The sequence below is a fragment of the Podarcis vaucheri genome, assembly GCF_965113315.1.
Source record: "Podarcis vaucheri genome assembly, chromosome: 2".
Classification (NCBI taxonomy): Eukaryota; Metazoa; Chordata; class Lepidosauria; order Squamata; family Lacertidae; genus Podarcis; species Podarcis vaucheri.
In genome coordinates this window covers 72,692,651-72,709,298 of record NC_138760.1, presented here as the reverse complement: position 1 = coordinate 72,709,298, position 16,648 = coordinate 72,692,651, and the positions used below count along the sequence as shown (strand labels likewise).

The 16,648-nt window shown below is 44.7% G+C and overlaps 1 long non-coding RNA gene across 1 annotated transcript in view; it reads right to left on the bottom strand.

Annotated features, from left to right (window-relative positions):
- Positions 1-12,803, bottom strand: part of LOC309527102 — a 346,237-nt gene extending 333,434 nt beyond the window's left edge. Inside the window, exon 1 of the long non-coding RNA XR_014217102.1 lies at positions 12,710-12,803. This is a non-coding gene — a long non-coding RNA (uncharacterized lncRNA). The remainder of the gene's footprint in view (positions 1-12,709) is intronic.
- Between the last annotated feature and the right edge of the window lie 3,845 nt (positions 12,804-16,648).

Sequence of the window (16,648 nt, the reverse complement as noted above, 5' to 3'; positions counted from 1 at the left end):
AAGAGTACTTAAGCAATAATACTGGGCAGCAAGGCCCACCCCACATTCCCAACCCAATCCATGATTTAATGGGTATCATTATAATTAGAGTATATTGTTTTCAGTTAAAGTCACAGAAATGTGATGCATATAATGGGTGTTTACTCTTCTTCTCTCATTTGACAAAGCAATTACAAGTGTTTTGAAGCTCAGTGGGTTAGCAATTTTCTCTTAGAATTGACTAGAATAGCTGGTGCACTTGAAAAATAGCCATTAACTCAGGCAATATTCCACCCACAAACTGGGCAGTTATTAAATACTGAGAATTGTGATCAACTGGCAGACAGGTCATAGGGACCTAGATGCCCCTCTTTCCCACAGCCCACCATCATCAGAGATCTGGAAATCATTCCCTATTTGAATGCCTCTTCAGGCATTAAGGCCCAAGTCTGGGGGAGGAGGGTGCTCTATTCCGTGCATAGCTACTTGACCTATGACCAAGAGTTGGAAGGACCAAACTACTTTTTGAGATAGTTGGCTGAATGGCTTAAAAGCCACCTCACAATCAGGAGACTTTTGACTTAAAAACTTCCTCACAATCAGGAATCCTGAGAGTGCAGCATTTCAAATCTTTGGGAACATTTAGCTGAATGCTCTTAGAAGTCTGCTTCTGACCTTCCCAGTCAAGTCGAGAAGGTCAGGATTGAGTGTGCCCTCTGCATACAGGGATCTTGGGTGTAGGGTTGGGGTGTGAACCCCTCCTTGGAGCAACAATTGACTGTTTTTATAGGGTGAAGATAGGGCAGGGATATGGGGGACTTATGGTCCTTCAGTTGTTGCTGGACTACAACAGTTGGCCATGCTCTCTGGGGTTGATAGGAGCTTGAGTCTATCAACATCTAAAGGGCCAGATGTTCTCATCCCTGGATTAATGGATAGGCACAGAAGACCAACTCAAAAGACCAGGGATGTGATTTAAGAAAGCCAGAGAGGGTTATCCAAGGACAGAGGTAGCAATGGCCACAGGGGTTATCAAGTCCATTCCTACCACCATTTAGATAATGTATCCCAAAATAATAATGATAGATATGAATCTAGCTTCCTCTTGGCTCCTACCAGTTATCATTAAACAAGACAGGCAAGAAACTCAAGGGGAAAGCTTGAGCTTCTGGAGCAGAAGGGAGTGTGGATGAGAGGGAAGCAGAGATGCAATTGCTGCATTAAAATAAAAAAATTCCTTCCAGTAGCACCTTAAAGACCAACTAAGTTAGTTCTTGGTATGAGCTTTTGTGTGCATGCACACTTCTTCAGATACCTTCTTCAGATTCTTCAGATTTTTCAGATTCTTCAGAATCTTCAGATTCTTCAGATTTTCGTGTGCATGCACACGAAAGCTCATACCAAGAACTAACTTAGTTGGTCTTTAAGGTGCTACTGGAAGGAATTTTTTTATTTTGACTATGGCAGACCAACACGGCTACCTATCTGTAACTGCTGCATTAAAGACAGCTTCAGTTGTGCCTGATTTCAGTTTTGATGTTTTCAGGGTTGATTAGTACAGTAATGTTAATTACTTGCAAACAGCAACCATGCAAATATAAATAGCAATTCATGACACCTAATTAAGGCCAGTCTCCTAAGTAAGGCCATCCCATTCAAGTTTGGAGATACTGCAAGTGAAGCACAACTGCTTGCCCCCCAGCCTTTAATAAGAAATGTGAATGGTAAGGGGAAGGTGTGGCCCCATCAGCAGCACTCTGGCACTTGCACTAAGTGATGGTGGCATCAGGCAATGAGCCTGCAGTCCTGCTGCACAGGTGCTGTGCATCCTTGGAGTTTCCACCTGGATGGTATTCGAGTTAAAAGCAGCTTTAACATTCACAAGGTCCTTCAGCAGAATCGAAATTCTCTTAAGAGGTAAGTTGAGGATGATCTAGGCTGCAGCTATTGCAGTTAAGAGGACAGGCTAACCCTGCTAGAAATGATGGTTGGAGGGAACCCCCAGCGAAAGAAAGTGAAGGTGAAAAAAGGCCACTTCCTTCCCCTCCAATGTACCATGCTGTGTGCAGCCTCTCTCTAGCAGTTTCCTCATCAGTGGAACTACGCTTAACTTGCCTGGGGTGTGGAAAGGATTAATTAGTTTGAGTTAGTAAATCACTTTGAAGATTTAAAAGTCTTAACTGCTAAGCATTATTGCTATTAATTATTAGAGATGGGTGGTGTCTGATGACAGTACAGAGCATGCCAGGAATGCACTTCTAAGCCTTTCCTTTCTCTGAAATGTTTGAGGTGAAAAGTTTCATCACAATGAGCTGGATTGTTGCACTTCAGAGAAGCTGTGAGGCTCAAAAGAGTGGGTTCTGGTGGTTGGACGAGGGAAAGTACAAGCTTAGTGTTCCACTCAGTGGGACTGTGCCATTGGTCACTCAATGGGTCCTCCCTTTGGAAGAATAGGAATGGCACAGAATTTTATTTATTGATCTTGTTTAATGAAGTGTACATGCCACTTCATTGCAAGGAAACCTCTAAGCCAGTGTTTCCCAAACTTGGGTCTCCAACTGTTTTTGAATGACAATTCCCATCATCCCTAGCTAGCAGAACCAGTGGTCAAGGATGATGGGAATTGTAGCTCAAAAACAGCTGGAGCTCAGATCTAAATCAGCGGTTCTCAACCTGTGGGTCTCCAGATGATGTTGGACTACAATTCCCATCATCCCTGAGCTCTGGCCTTGCTAGCTACAGGTGATGGGAGTTGTAGTTCAACAACATCTGGGGACCCACAGGTTGAGAAAGGCTGATAACGAAGTTGAATTAAAGACATGACTTGAGCCTAATTGACTTCAACGGGAATGAAGTTCAACTAACTTAGTCTGGATCCAACCCAATGACACTGAAATAGTATAATGAAAAGTATGTCTTTAAAAATGTGAGCTGTTTGTATTCATGAGCAACTATGAAGGCAGCATTGTTTGAAATGGCATTTATAAGGCAGATACAATGCCATCTTGCACAATGAGGGATTCTCTGTCAGGGGAGGAGTATGTGAATCCATGTGCCCAAAGCTGGAATGTGTTTCGGGATGTGAGTGACACATTGCAGATGGAGGCGGTAGTAGTTAAGAGTTGCAGTTAGCATGGGTGTGTGCCTGCCTACTCGGTCTTACTTAATAGGCTACAACATTAAGCAATATGTGAAGCAGGCTCTCTAAGCAAGTGAGTTGCCACCAATAGAGCTGTGATGTCTTTTAGATCAGTGTTTCCCAACCGGTGTTCCGCGGCACACAAGTGTGCCGTGAGACGTTGCCTGCTGTGCCGTGGGAGGGAGGCGGGCGAGTCGGGCGGCGAGAGGCGGGGCGGCGGCGGCGAGGAGAGGCCGCCCAGCGCGGGGCTCTCGCCGTCTGCCTGCCTGGCTGCCTGCGTGGCGCTGACGTCACGGGGCTGTAACGTGCCCCACATAGGCACGCTTAGACCCTGGCTAGGAAGCGCCTTTGCCCTTGCCTTTTGCTCTCCTTACTTCCAGAAAGCTGGGCTGGTCGCCCACTCCTCTCGGCGGCGGGAAGTGGTGCCGCTGGGAGCTCTGGGAGGCGGCGGCGGGGGCGCTGTGGGCCGGGAAGCCCCTCTCCGTCGGGGCCGGCAGGCGGCTGCCGCTGCTGCTGCGGGTGCTGTACAGCCTGGTGCTGGCGATGCCTTCGGAGCCGCCTCCGCCTCCGCTGCTGTGCGGGAACTCCTTGAGCAAGCGGCTCAGCTGCTTGCCTTTGCTGCGGAAAACCTCGCGCTTGTAGGTGCCGCTGGCTTGCGGCGTCGGCGCCGCGCTCTTGGGCAGCGGCTGCAGTGTGCGCTCCGTCCTGCCGGGCTCGTTGGTGAAGTGGACGGGCCTCAGGAAGCAGATGTCGATGCTGGACTCGGACGAGGCCGGCGAGCACGCTTCGAAGGCGGGCAGGTTCCGCAGCGGCTCCACCTCCTCGTAAGGGTCGCCCCGGTACTCGAAGCCCTCGTAGTCCGGCGCGAAGCCGGAGCTGTCCTGCAGGAGGTCCGCCGCTGAGGCCCGCCGACAGGGCCGCTCGTGGTTGCCATCGGGGCCCGTCGAAGGAGGCGCGCTGCTGCCGCCGTACTCCAGGTCCGGGAGGGCGTGCAGGGAGGCGGCCAGAGCTTTCAGGTCGTGCTCGCTGAGCTGAGAGGGCGCCAGGTCGTGCTTGGGCCGCCGCCCGTCCGTTTCCCACTCGCAAGGGGAAGCGCCTTGCAGGCCGTCAAGGCCTTGCTGGGGGCTCGCTTTCATGTGGGACCTCGAGTGCCTTGGAAGGGAGACCAATCAGTGTCGGATTTAGGTATAAGCTAAACAAGCTATAGCTTACCATTACCTTCTATGCTGTTACTATTTTTATTTTTATTTTTACATAGGTAACTAGTGACCTTTCCCCATCTGGCATGGTGGTGTGCCTCGAGATTTTTTTCATGAAACAAGTGTGCCTTTGCCCAAAAAAGGTTGGGAAACACTGTTTTAGATAACCTAAAAATGGTCCAAGCTGTAACAAGAGAAAACAACATTTTTTTTCAAGGCATGTAGAATTCAAGGCACCACCTTGTTGCATGTGTTGATCTTGCCCATCACAGATGGCTTGACGCTCATCATCAGGTTAGCAACAAAGGAAGGATCATCCAATAATTAGATAGCAACCGCAGAGTCAGGAGACCACAGGCATTTGATGTGGACACACCCTTGAACCTTTATATATCTATAAGTCTATTGCAATGGACATGATGGTTTCACCCAGCAACTATGAGACTAGCTGTGTCCCAATGACTGCTTCATTAGTAACAAAGCTCAGACTCCTTACTTTGGAGAGGTTTCTCTTTGGGAATTAGGTGTATTCTCCGTGGCAGAACACATGTATTGTTTGCAAAGGTCCCAGGTTCAATTCCTGGTGATTCCTGGAAGGGCTGGAAAAGACTCCAGTCTGTAAACCTGAGGAGCTGAAGTCAGTGTAAACCAGTGTAGACTACAAGTCCCATAATCCCTAACCACTGGCTGTGCTTGGTGGTGCTGGTGGGAGTTGAGCAATGTCTGGAGGGCTGCAGCTTCCCCAATTTCGTGGGATCTGTTTTGATAGCAAACATTTGTTTGGGTTGGGGCGTTTCTCTGAAACTCAAGGCAGCAGAGAGTCTGTCTGAAGTTGGAAGTGGTTCCAAGCATAGTATTTCCCCAATCCCTAATCTCTTGCTCTGCCCTGCCATGCAGGTTTCACTCTCACTTCTTAGCTAGTAACTCAGGAGTCTGGATTTCATCCAGTGTCAGCTGCTTGCAACACAGCAGGTATGCACCTGTGCAGCCTGCTTGCTGCTTTTTGTCATGTCAAACAGACACCTCCGTAGTGATGAGCTCATGAACCTCCTAATCCCTCTCTGAAGTGTAGCTCATCTGTTGTTGTTTAGTCGTTTAGTCGTGTCCGACTCTTCGTGACCCCATGGACCAGAGCACGCCAGGCACTTCTGTCCTCCACTGCCTCCCGCAGTTTGATCAAACTCATGCTAGTAGCTTCAAGAACACCATCCAACCATCTCATTCTCTGTCGTCCCCTTCTCCTTGTGCCCTCCATCTTTCCCAACATCAGGGTCTTTTCCAGGGAGTCCTCTCTTCTCATGAGGTGGCCAAAGTATTGGAGCCTCAGCTTCACGATCTGTCCTTCCAGTGAGCACTCAGGGCTGATTTCCTTCAGAATGGAGAGGTTTGATCTTCTTGCAGTCCATGGGACTCTCAAGAGTCTCCTCCAGCACCATAATTCAAAAGCATCAATTCTTCGGCGATCAGCCTTCTTTATGGTCCAGCTCTCACTTCCATACATCACTACTGGGAAAACCATGGCTTTTACTATACGGACCTTTGTTGGCAAGGTGATGTCTCTGCTTTTTAAGATGTTGTCTAGGTTTGCCATCGCCTTTCTCCCAAGGAGCAGGCGTCTTTTAATTTCGTGACTGCTGTCACCATCTGCAGTGATTATGGAGCCCAAGAAAGTAAAATCTCTCACTGCCTCCATTTCTTCCCCATCTATTTGCCAGGAGGTGATGGGCCCAGTGGCCATGATCTTCGTTTTTTTGATGTTGAGCTTCAGACCATATTTTGCGCTCTCCTCTTTCACCCTCATTAAAAGGTTCTTTAATTCCTCTTCACTTTCTGCCATCAAGGTTGTGTCATCTGCATATCTGAGGTTGTTGATATTTCTTCCGGCAATCTTAATTCCAGCTTGGGATTCATCCAGCCCAGCCTTTCGCATGATGAATTCTGCATATAAGTTAAATAAGCAGGGAGACAATATACAGCCTTGCCGTACTCCTTTCCCAATTTGGAACCAATCAGTTGTTCCATATCCAGTTCTAACTGTAGCTTCTTGTCCCACATAGAGATTTCGCAGGAGACAGATGAGGTGATCAGGCACTCCCATTTCTTTAAGAACTTGCCATAGTTTGCTGTGGTCAACACAGTCAAAGGCTTTTGCATAGTCAATGAAGCAGAAGTAGATATCTTTCTGGAACTCTCTGGCTTTCTCCATAATCCAGCGCATGTTTGCAATTTGGTCTCTGGTTCCTCTGCCTCTTCTAAATCCAGCTTGCACTTCTGGGAGTTCTCGGTCCACATACTGCTTGAGCCTTCCTTGTAGAATTTTAAGCATAACCTTGCTAGCATGTGAAATGAGTGAAATTGTGCGGTAGTTGGAGCATTCTTTGGCACTGCCTTTCTTTGGGATTGGAATGTAGACTGATCTTCTCCAATCCTCTGGCCACTGCTGAGTTTTCCAAACTTGCTGGCATATTGAGTGTAGCACCTTAACAGCATCATCTTTTAAAATTTTAAACAGTTCAGCTGGAATACCATCACTTCCACTGGCCTTGTTATTTGCAGTGCTTTCTAAGGCCCATTTGACTTCACTCTCCAGGATGTCTGGCTCAAGGTCAGCAACCGCACTACCTGGGGTGTACGAGACATCCATATCTTTCTGGTATAATTCCTCTGTGTATTCTTGCCACCTCTTCTTGATGTCTTCTGCTTCAGTTAGATCTTTACCACTTTTGTCCTTTATTATGGTAATCTTTGTACGAAATGTTCCTTTCATATTTCCGATTTTCTTGAACAGATCTCTGGTTCTTCCCATTCTGTTGCTTTCCTCTATTTCTTTGCATTGCTCGTTTAAGAAGGCCTTCTTGTCTCTCCTTGCTGTTCTTTGGAAATCTGCATTCAATTTCCTGTATCTTTCACTATCTCCCTTGCATTTTGCTTGCCTTCTCTCCTCCGCTATTTGTAAGGCCTCGTTGGACAGCCACTTTGCTTTCTTGCATTTCTTTTTCATTGGGATGGTTTTAGTTGCTGCCTCCTGTATAATGTTGCGAGCCTCCATCCATAGTTCTTCAGGCACTCTGTCCAGCAAATCTAAATCCTTAAACCTGTTCCTCACTTCCACTGTGTATTCATAAGGGATTTGGTTTAGATTGTATCTTACCTGTCCAGTGGTTTTTCCTACTTTCTTCAGTTTAAGCTTGAATTTTGCTATAAGGAGCTGATGATCTGAGCCACAGTCAGCTCCAGGTCTTGTTTTTGCTGACTGTATAGAGCTTCTCCATCTTTGGCTGCAGAGAATATAATCAATCTGATTTCGATGTTGCCCATCTGGGGATGTCCATGTGTAGAGTCGTCTCTTGTGTTGTTGGAAAAGCGTGTTTGTGATGACCAGCTTGTTCTCTTGACAGAACTCTATTAGCCTTTGCCCTGCTTCGTTTTGATCTCCAAGGCCAAACTTGCCAGTTGTTCCTTTTATCTCTTGATTCCCTACTTTAGCATTCCAATCCCCTATAATGAGCAGAACATCCTTCTTTGGTGTCACTTCGATAAGGTTTTGTAAGTCTTCATAGAACTGGTCAATTTCAGTTTCTTCAGCACCAGTAGTTGGTGCATAAACTTGGATTACTGTGATGTTAAAAGGTCTGCCTTGGATTCGTATCGAGATCATTCTATCATTTTTGAGACTGCATCCCAGTACAGCTTTCGCCACTCTTTTGTTGACTATGAGGGCCACTCCATTTCTCTTACGGGTTTCTTGCCCACAGTAGTAGATATGGTAGTCATCCGAACTGAATTCGCCCATTCCCGTCCATTTTAGCTCACTGATGCCCAGGATGTCAATATTTATTCTTGCCATCTCATTTTTGACCACATCCAACTTACCCAGGTTCATGGTTCTTACATTCCAGGTTCCTATGCAATATTTTTCTTTACAGCATTGGACTTTCCTTTCGCTTCCATGCATATCCACAACTGAGCGTCCTTTCGGCTTTGGCCCAGCCGCTTCATCAGCTCTGGATCTACTTGTACTTGTCCTCCGCTCTTCCCCAGTAGCATGTTGGACACCTTCCGACCTGAGGGGCTCATCTTCCAGTGTCATAACTTTTATATGCCTGTTGTCTTTGTCCATGGAGTTTTCTTGGCAGGGATACTGGAGTGGCTTGCCGATTCCTACTCCAGGTGGATCACGTTTGGTCAAAACTCTCCACTATGACCTGTTCATCTTGTGTGCCCTGCTCGGCGTAGTTCATAGCTTCTCTGAGTTCTTCAAGCCCCTTCGCCACGGCAAGGCAGTGATCCATGAAGGGGGTAGCTCATCTAATTTCCTACAAATTCCTCCTCAGCTTTCCCCCCTCATCTGTCTCAGCCACCATGGCCAATAGTCAGGAAAGATGAGCATTATATAGGGGTGTGCAGCCCACAAGATTAGTCTTGTATCTGTGCTTTAAAAACAAAACAAAACTGATCTCTTTTTGATTCGCTCTATGCTGTTTCCATATGGATCTGGAATTTGGGTTCTAAACTGCTGTGTATAAAAATAAACTGTGCCCCCCCCGCCATACATTACAATAGGGAGTCTAAAAATGGCTATAATCGTCTCTCTTTTTGACCAAAGTGAATGAAATTTACAGGCATGGGAAACTCTCCAAGTGGATTAATCCTGACAAATTACAGACAAATGAACCCAGGGGCTTTTTGTGGGTAAGGTAAAAGGGATTCGCTACCCTCCATAATCTTACCTGTCTGGACCCTTCTGGACAGGAAGGGTTATAAAGGGCTTTCTTCTTGGGCCGAGCATTTTCCTGATTAGCAATGATCTTTCTGGTGCATTTCTCTTATTCCTTAACAGAACTCCTGCTTCCTTGCTTTCCTCGGGCATCTGCCTCCGGCTGAGTCCCATCAAGCTGTAATACTGGCTTTCATACCAGAAGTTAACCTAAGAAATGGGCCTTTCCTTTTCCTTTATCTGGCCCCAATCCCCCCTTTGACTCTTGTTTTCCTTAATCACAGCTTAGAGTTACATCTAAATCTAAATCATGGTTAATGTTAACTGGCTTCCCTCTTGACCAGGGTTTACAAATGCAGCTCAAACCCTCATTTGAAATTGGGGCCAGGATGAGATGTTGGGTAACAGTAGCCATAGGTAGCACTGGTATGAAAATAGTGCTAAAACTACAGCTCAGGCAAATATCTGTCCATTCTAAGTATTGACACAGGGGTGTTAAAATCAACACAAATATAAAGATATGTAGCTGCCTTGTCCAAGTAGGTCTCTCTAACCTATTAATGTCTGCCAATGTTGTGGCAGTCGTTCCTTGGGATCTTTTAAAGTGCATTAAACATGAGGCTCCCTGCATCTGTTCTCCAGCTGATCTGAGGTCCCACTTGCAAATTCTGTGACTTTAATATCATTTACATCAGCTAAGAAGATAAGGAGACAGACACTGACAGGCAGACGGTGAATTGTCTGGGATAAAATGGGAGCAAATTTACATAGGCGGCCTGTTCCTGCTCCCAACCCACTGGAATTTTTAAAAACTAGAACACCAGTGATTGAAATTGAGGTCTTCTGCATGCAAAGCATGTCCTCTAGCTACTGGTCTATGGTCCCACCCAAAGATTTGAACCTGGGGCTTCTCAGTTCACACTCTTAGTAATCTAAAGTAGAGTGAGTAGACAAGGGTGGAAGATTAGTAAGGTGTGGTGGAATGTGTAAGTAGGGAACTGAGATAAGTGAGCAGGTGGCATGATGGGCACAGCTAGGTGGCTGGACGAAGATGACTGATGACTCCATCTCCTTGTGGCTCCTGCTCAGTGGCTTTAAAATCAGCTGCATCAGCTGGAAATGGGGAGACAGGGACTGGGAAACAATGACTCAAGTCTGGACTAAACAAAAGGGAACAAATTTACATAGGCTGCCTACTCCTCCTCCACACCCCCTGTCTGTGTCCAGAGAAAGGAATGAGGGTGGGCGATCAATCAATTAGCTTTGTGAGCTATGCAGCAGAGACCAGGAGTCTGCACTTAATGAAAACAAGGAAGTACGTAAAAAGGAAACAGCATAGAGTCAAGTGTAAGAGACAGACAGGTGGCGTTGTCATGGAATTTTACTTACAGTGAATTTTGAAGATTGCTGCTTGGGTAAAACTTTGGAGGAGTTTCTCTTGCAGTAAAAGATGATTATAAAAAGCTTAGAGGAATCTTTCCAAGGGTTCTGCACAATTTGGAGATATCTTTAATAGTGAGATGTGGACCCAAGGGCCTGGAAGTACAATGACCACACATGTGCATACACGCAATACAGTAGATCACGGCTGTCAAACATAAGAGCTACATGTCTTTTCAAGTCCTTTGAGGTCCCTTAATGGATGGAAGAGAGGAATCTTGGCTGCTTTCTCATCTCTTCCACCCTAGGCAAAACTAAGTGAAAGGAGAGTGTCCCAATGGCAGTGGAAATGGTAGGGCAGGTGGGGCTCCACCTCTTGCACTTTCACCACTTCAGGCAGCTGCTTTACCCCATCACATGGATGGGTTGGTTCTGATCAAGATATTTTGCAGAGTATCAACAAACAACATACTGTACCGTAAGGGAAATACTGTAAAGGACATAGATCTGCAGCAGTTTCATGGGGGAGATCTGGGGTAGTTTATGGAAAGGACCCACCAGCACAAGCTGAAGACATTTCGCTGCCTAAGGTGAAATACAAGAAGGCACCTGCTTGAAGATCTTAAGAATGTAAACGGAGCCCTACTGGATCACACGAAGGCCCATCTAGTCCAACATCCTGTTCCCACACTAGCCAACCAGATGCCTACGAGAAGCCCACAAGGAGCATATGAACACAGCAGCATTCTCCCCAGCTGCAATTCCCAGCAGCTGGTATTCAGATGCTGGAGGGAAGTACATCGCCATTGTGACTAGTAACCACCGATCACCTTCTCCTCCATAAATTTATCTAACCTATCTTTAAAGCCATTCAAGTTGTTGACCATCACTTGTAGGTCATGTTGTGGCAGTGAATTCCATAGTTTAACTCTGTGTGGTGGAGATAGTCAAGCTAACTAAACTGGTAGTCAAATGGTTCATCACCACTGGAGAGGGAGCAACACCCTCTGTTGTGTTGAATGGTTTCTTTAAATGTAGAGGTTCATCATTGTTCCACCCGATGTGTGTGTCTTTAAGGGACCAGAGCAAGGGCCAGAGCAAGATAACGAGACCCAGCTTTACAGCTGTGAAACATAGCAGGTGCTGCTGAGTTGTATTTGATTAAGGCGTGTCAGCATTTGGGTAGAGTATATAAGGAGCAGCACCTAGCTCTCCCATTACCCTGGGGGATGGGTTGGTGGTTGGGTCATGTTGGTTTGTTGATGTATTTAGTGTAAATGGAGTTTTTGTTTTTCTTATTAAAACCTTTAAGTACTTTTTGAGTCCTTTCTTTTTGATGCATGATCTCCCCAGCAAGCTCTCTGCAGCGTTACCATACTGCAAAAAGCCAACATGTTGCTCCTGAGGAGAGCAGGCTAACTTAAGGGGTGCAGAGCAGGTCACAAAGCACACACAGCTCTGCCTCCCAACACCTTGCTACCACTCTCCACCCTTCAGCAACTGCTGCCTGAGGTGACCGCCTCACTCTGCCAAATAGTAGGTTTGGCCCTGGGACCCACTTTCCTACAGAAAGTCCCGGACACTTCCACTGTCTCTCACAGAATAAAAGGCAGCTTGAGGATTGGAGAGAGTATTAGCTCTTCCACTACCACCTTCTGCCTCCACCTCTTTGGCCCCTTCATCGCCAGTGTGAATGCACACAGTCTGGGGTCCCAGGTTTGTCCCGGGGTACAGTACCCACATGTCTTGTCTCCGACATTGTGCGCTAGACAAACACCACTTTCTTGGACTGCTTACAGATGTGCAAGGAGTAGCTTTGTACTGATGCAATCAGAGTCCATCTAACATGACCGGCAGCCATTACTGAAAGTACCAGGGGGCAATCTGATATATGCAAGTCATGCTCTTTTCCTGCTGTGCCAATGTTATACCATGCAATTGATCTTGGTTTTGTAAATGTAGATGTTTTAATTATTGTGTCACATTTTATGCTTCCCACTGCCCTGCGCTCTTTAAGGGGGAAGGACGGTATATAAAAATGATTAATTATCATCATCATCCTTTTCCTTTCAAAAGACTTTTTCAGCCTGGTTTTCTTTGAGGAACCATATTAAACATGAGATGAGCACGGTTCCTAACATGAAAACCACATCCTTTCCTTTCAAAGACACAACTGGCCTCTTCCAATAACAAGGAAACTGCTGAACTTCTCTCCCCCCCTGCACTTTCTTTCTTTAGAAGACCTACAATATGATAGCTTAAAATCCTCTATTGAGGTATATTGAGATAACTTACAGTGGTGCCCCGCAAGACGAATGCCTCGCAAGACGGAAAACCCGCTAGACGAAAGGGTTTTCCGTTTTTGAGCTGCTTCGCAAGACGATTTTCCCTATGGGCTTGCTTTGCAAGACAAAAACGTCTTGCAAGTGTTCCGGTTTTTTTCCACTCCCCCCCCTTTTCTAAGCCGCTAAACTGCTAATAGCCTTTTAGCCGCTAATCCGCTAAGCCTTTAATAGCCACTAAGCCTTTAATAGCCGCTAAACCGCTAATAGGGTTGCTTCGCAAGACGAAAAAACCGCTAGACGAAGAGACTCGCGGAACAGATTAATTTCGTCTTGCGAGGCACCACTGTAATTGGAATCTCTGATATAGCTGGTGTTCACATTTGACACCAGCTGAAAATTACATAAGAAAACCTTTTCTTTCTAGGAAGAAAAGGCCTGGCTAATTTCATCTGATTTCCCCATACTCAAACTCTAATAAATTGTTATGAAATCAAAATCAAAAATAAAAAAATAAAAGAATGCTCTCCATCTGTTTTCACAACACTTTCCCAAACCAAAGCTTTTTCTCCAATGGCTGGCTAACACTGTGAAGAATATTCTGGAAGGCAATGTGAAACCACAACATCTGCAACATATGGTTGCTAGCCACAAACAATATGTATTGTATTAAAATGAATGTGAAGATGAATATTTTAGTTAAACCCATATGATGACTTTCCTCCCTTCATTACTGGGCAGTGAGTGGGCTCACACAATGGTTGCCTCAGCACTTGTGATCAAATGAGGCTGTAAAAACTCCACCCCTGAAATGCATGATCTCCATTTTATCTGTCATGAAGGTGACATCCTGGTTAAGCAAAGTCAGTAGGAGGTTTGGCTGTGAATGTAATTAAGTTAGGCTTTCCCCTATAATGTATGTTTCTCCCCCCCCCCCCAATGCATTTTCTCATCAAAGCAATAAAGGTTCTTTCACAATGAATAAAAAAGATGAGATGTGAAATTCCCATATTGCAAGGAAGCTCTGAAAATGCTTCCCTTCAATACTGGGACCATGTGACTCATGCGAGCTTCCCAGCAGGTGCATCACCGTTGCTGACCAGGAGGGGTGAGGCAGTGGGCAGGCCAGCATGGTGCAAATGCACCAGCAGAATAACCTCCCACCACCTCACCCCTCTATCTTATGGGAAGCAACCACGAAGCTAGCGTAGCAGTTCCACCCCATCCAGCGAGCTGCTTCTGCTCACCTGCTCATTCTTTTGTGGGAAGTCAGTTGCATATTCCTAATCCAGTGCAATAATAATAATAACAACTCAGATTCCTTCCCCTGGAAAATTAGGAGGAGAGCAACAGAGGGAGAGGAGAAGGAGGGAGGGAAACACAGAAGAAATGGGTTGAATCCGGAAAAGTCATCCCAAGGATGTTTGTCTGCACAACTGGACTGCCTCTCCTCTTCCATTGAACCTCCGCACCCACCCAACCTAATCAACTCTAGAAGGTCTGAGGAAAACCCAGTTCAGTTCTAGCAGGCAGTGAACATAAGAGCCCATCTAGTCCAACATCATGTTCTCACAGTGGCCAACCGGATGCCTGGGGGGAATCCCACAAGCAGGCTTTGAGCACAAGAGCATTCTCCCCACCTGTGGGTTCCAGCAAATACTATTCAGAGACATCACCACCTCCACGACAACTGTGGTGCGTTTAGTAAATATTAGACTTCAGACTTAATGGATTCTCTTGTGTTTTAATGCCACTCAATATTGAGTCTGCGTTTCATTCTGCATCATTGATTGTCCGTTTCAGTTCTTGCCATTGTTTCAACAGCTTTCACTGTATCGTTTTATTGCGATTGTCCACGCAGCGTCATAAATCTGTATATAAAACATTTTCAATAACTAATTGAATAAATCAAACTGTTGGGATTTGCCAAGGTATTAGTTTGAGGATTACTGATAGAATGTATGTGACTCACTTTGAAATTTGAATAATACTCTTTAAACCATAATAAAGGGTGAATTATTATTACTACTTATGTAAACATGACAGATGTTACATGAATATACTCTGCACGCAGTTCAATATAAAAGTATGACCAACAGGCTGTGACATGTGTTTGTTACACTGCTCATGGATTTATTAGGACCTCTTGATGAAGATTGTACCTATTCATTTCCGTAAGCCTGCTCTTATTTCCTGTCCGCATAAACCTTATTGTAGACTTACGATTCTGTAGGTATATTTTGGTATATTTTTCATAAAGAGTTTTGACCAGGGCTAGTTTTTGGGGGTGGGGGTGGGAAGGATAAGCAATTGGCCAGCATTGTATATTATTTTCATAAAATCGCATTCAAGCCATGTATTTCTTCCCAAAACATGTGTTATCCTAGATGTGATCTTGCCCCAGACTGCTGCAAGAGAAGTTAGTCAATAGTACATTCAGAATACAATCACAGCTGGAGAGAGTTATGCAATATGTAACCGTTGGGTATTTCTGGGTCTGAAATAAATAGGTGGCCTTAATCCAGCTTTTAAATTGAGTTACTTCCATTATATCCATTATATCTTGAGCTCTAGATGTAAGATTACATGGCAAGATGTTGTCTTCTTTCTTGAAGAAGGCAGCATCTTCCGTTGAGACTAGTTAGTCAGCCAGAGGTTAGTCCCTAAAGCCAACACAAAAAGACAATAGCCTGGGGATCAGAGGGCAATAGTTGTAGCTAAATTAAAATGGTTTAATCTCAGCACTTAATTGCATCTTGCACTGGAGTCAGACACTGGGGGTGAGGATGTCTCGCTTGATAATAGCTCAGGTGTGCCAAAGCTGAGTGTAAGCTGAGGTCAAATAAAGGTAAATAGATACCAGGAAGAAACAAAGGACCATTACTAAATTGTTCAGACTAGATGCCAAGGGGCTTAAGCACTGAATTTTTTTCCAAATAAATATTTACAAACATTCCAAATCTATGGTGTGATTCCTCATGTTGACATTTGGCGCTTTTAATAAAAATTCAAAACATGTTGTTTAAATGTAAAATCATTGACTCAGAAGTAGAATTAAAATGTTTTAGGCTTGTTGATATCTCTTGGTGGTTTTTATTACATTAGCTATGAAACTGCATGAACTGTCAGCTATCAAATACTGCTCACCATTGCATGTGATCTACTAATACAATTAGTGGCAGATGAAGATGTTGGACTTTCTGGAGCTGGCAGACCTTACTGGAAAAATCTTCGATCAGAAGGAGGAGAAATATCAAGAAGATTGGAAAAAATTTAAAGATTATCTAGCTAAATATTATAATATTTTATAAGTAGAAATACTTGTAAGTATTAAATTGGCCTAGGATTTAAGATATGTGGAATTGTGTAATATTATGGATTGAGAACATGATGAAAAGTAAGGAAGTTAATAATTTCAATTAGGTTATTATATTAGAAAATGAATATTGGAAAATTGCTAAAACGAGACTTAATGAAAATCAGTCGGGAAGGATCTGAGGAAGTTACTTAACAATGGATATTAGGTTGGACTTGGATTGGAAGAAATTTTTTATGTTTGTTTGTTTTCTATATGCTTTGTTTTTTCTGTGTTATGTTGTATCTGTTAAAAATTTGGAAAATTAATAAAAAAGAAATTTTGGGGGAAAAACTAATACAATTAGTTACACGACTGCCATCAAATATTACCTACTGCTCCATTCTGCTGCAGGTCAGTAGTCAAATATTGGCAAGTATGATATAGCCATGGTTTTCAAGCGATGTCCTGGATAAATTATTTGGAATCTTGTCAGTGGTTCGTTGAAAATAAACAGCTAAGGAAGAGCTTGCCCATAGCTACTGATTTACCTCTATAACATGAAGCCACAAGGGAATATCGGGGGTGTGAACCAGTGTGGTGTAGAGTGTGGTTGGATTGTTGGTTCAAATCCCCTCTCAGCCATGAAACTCACAG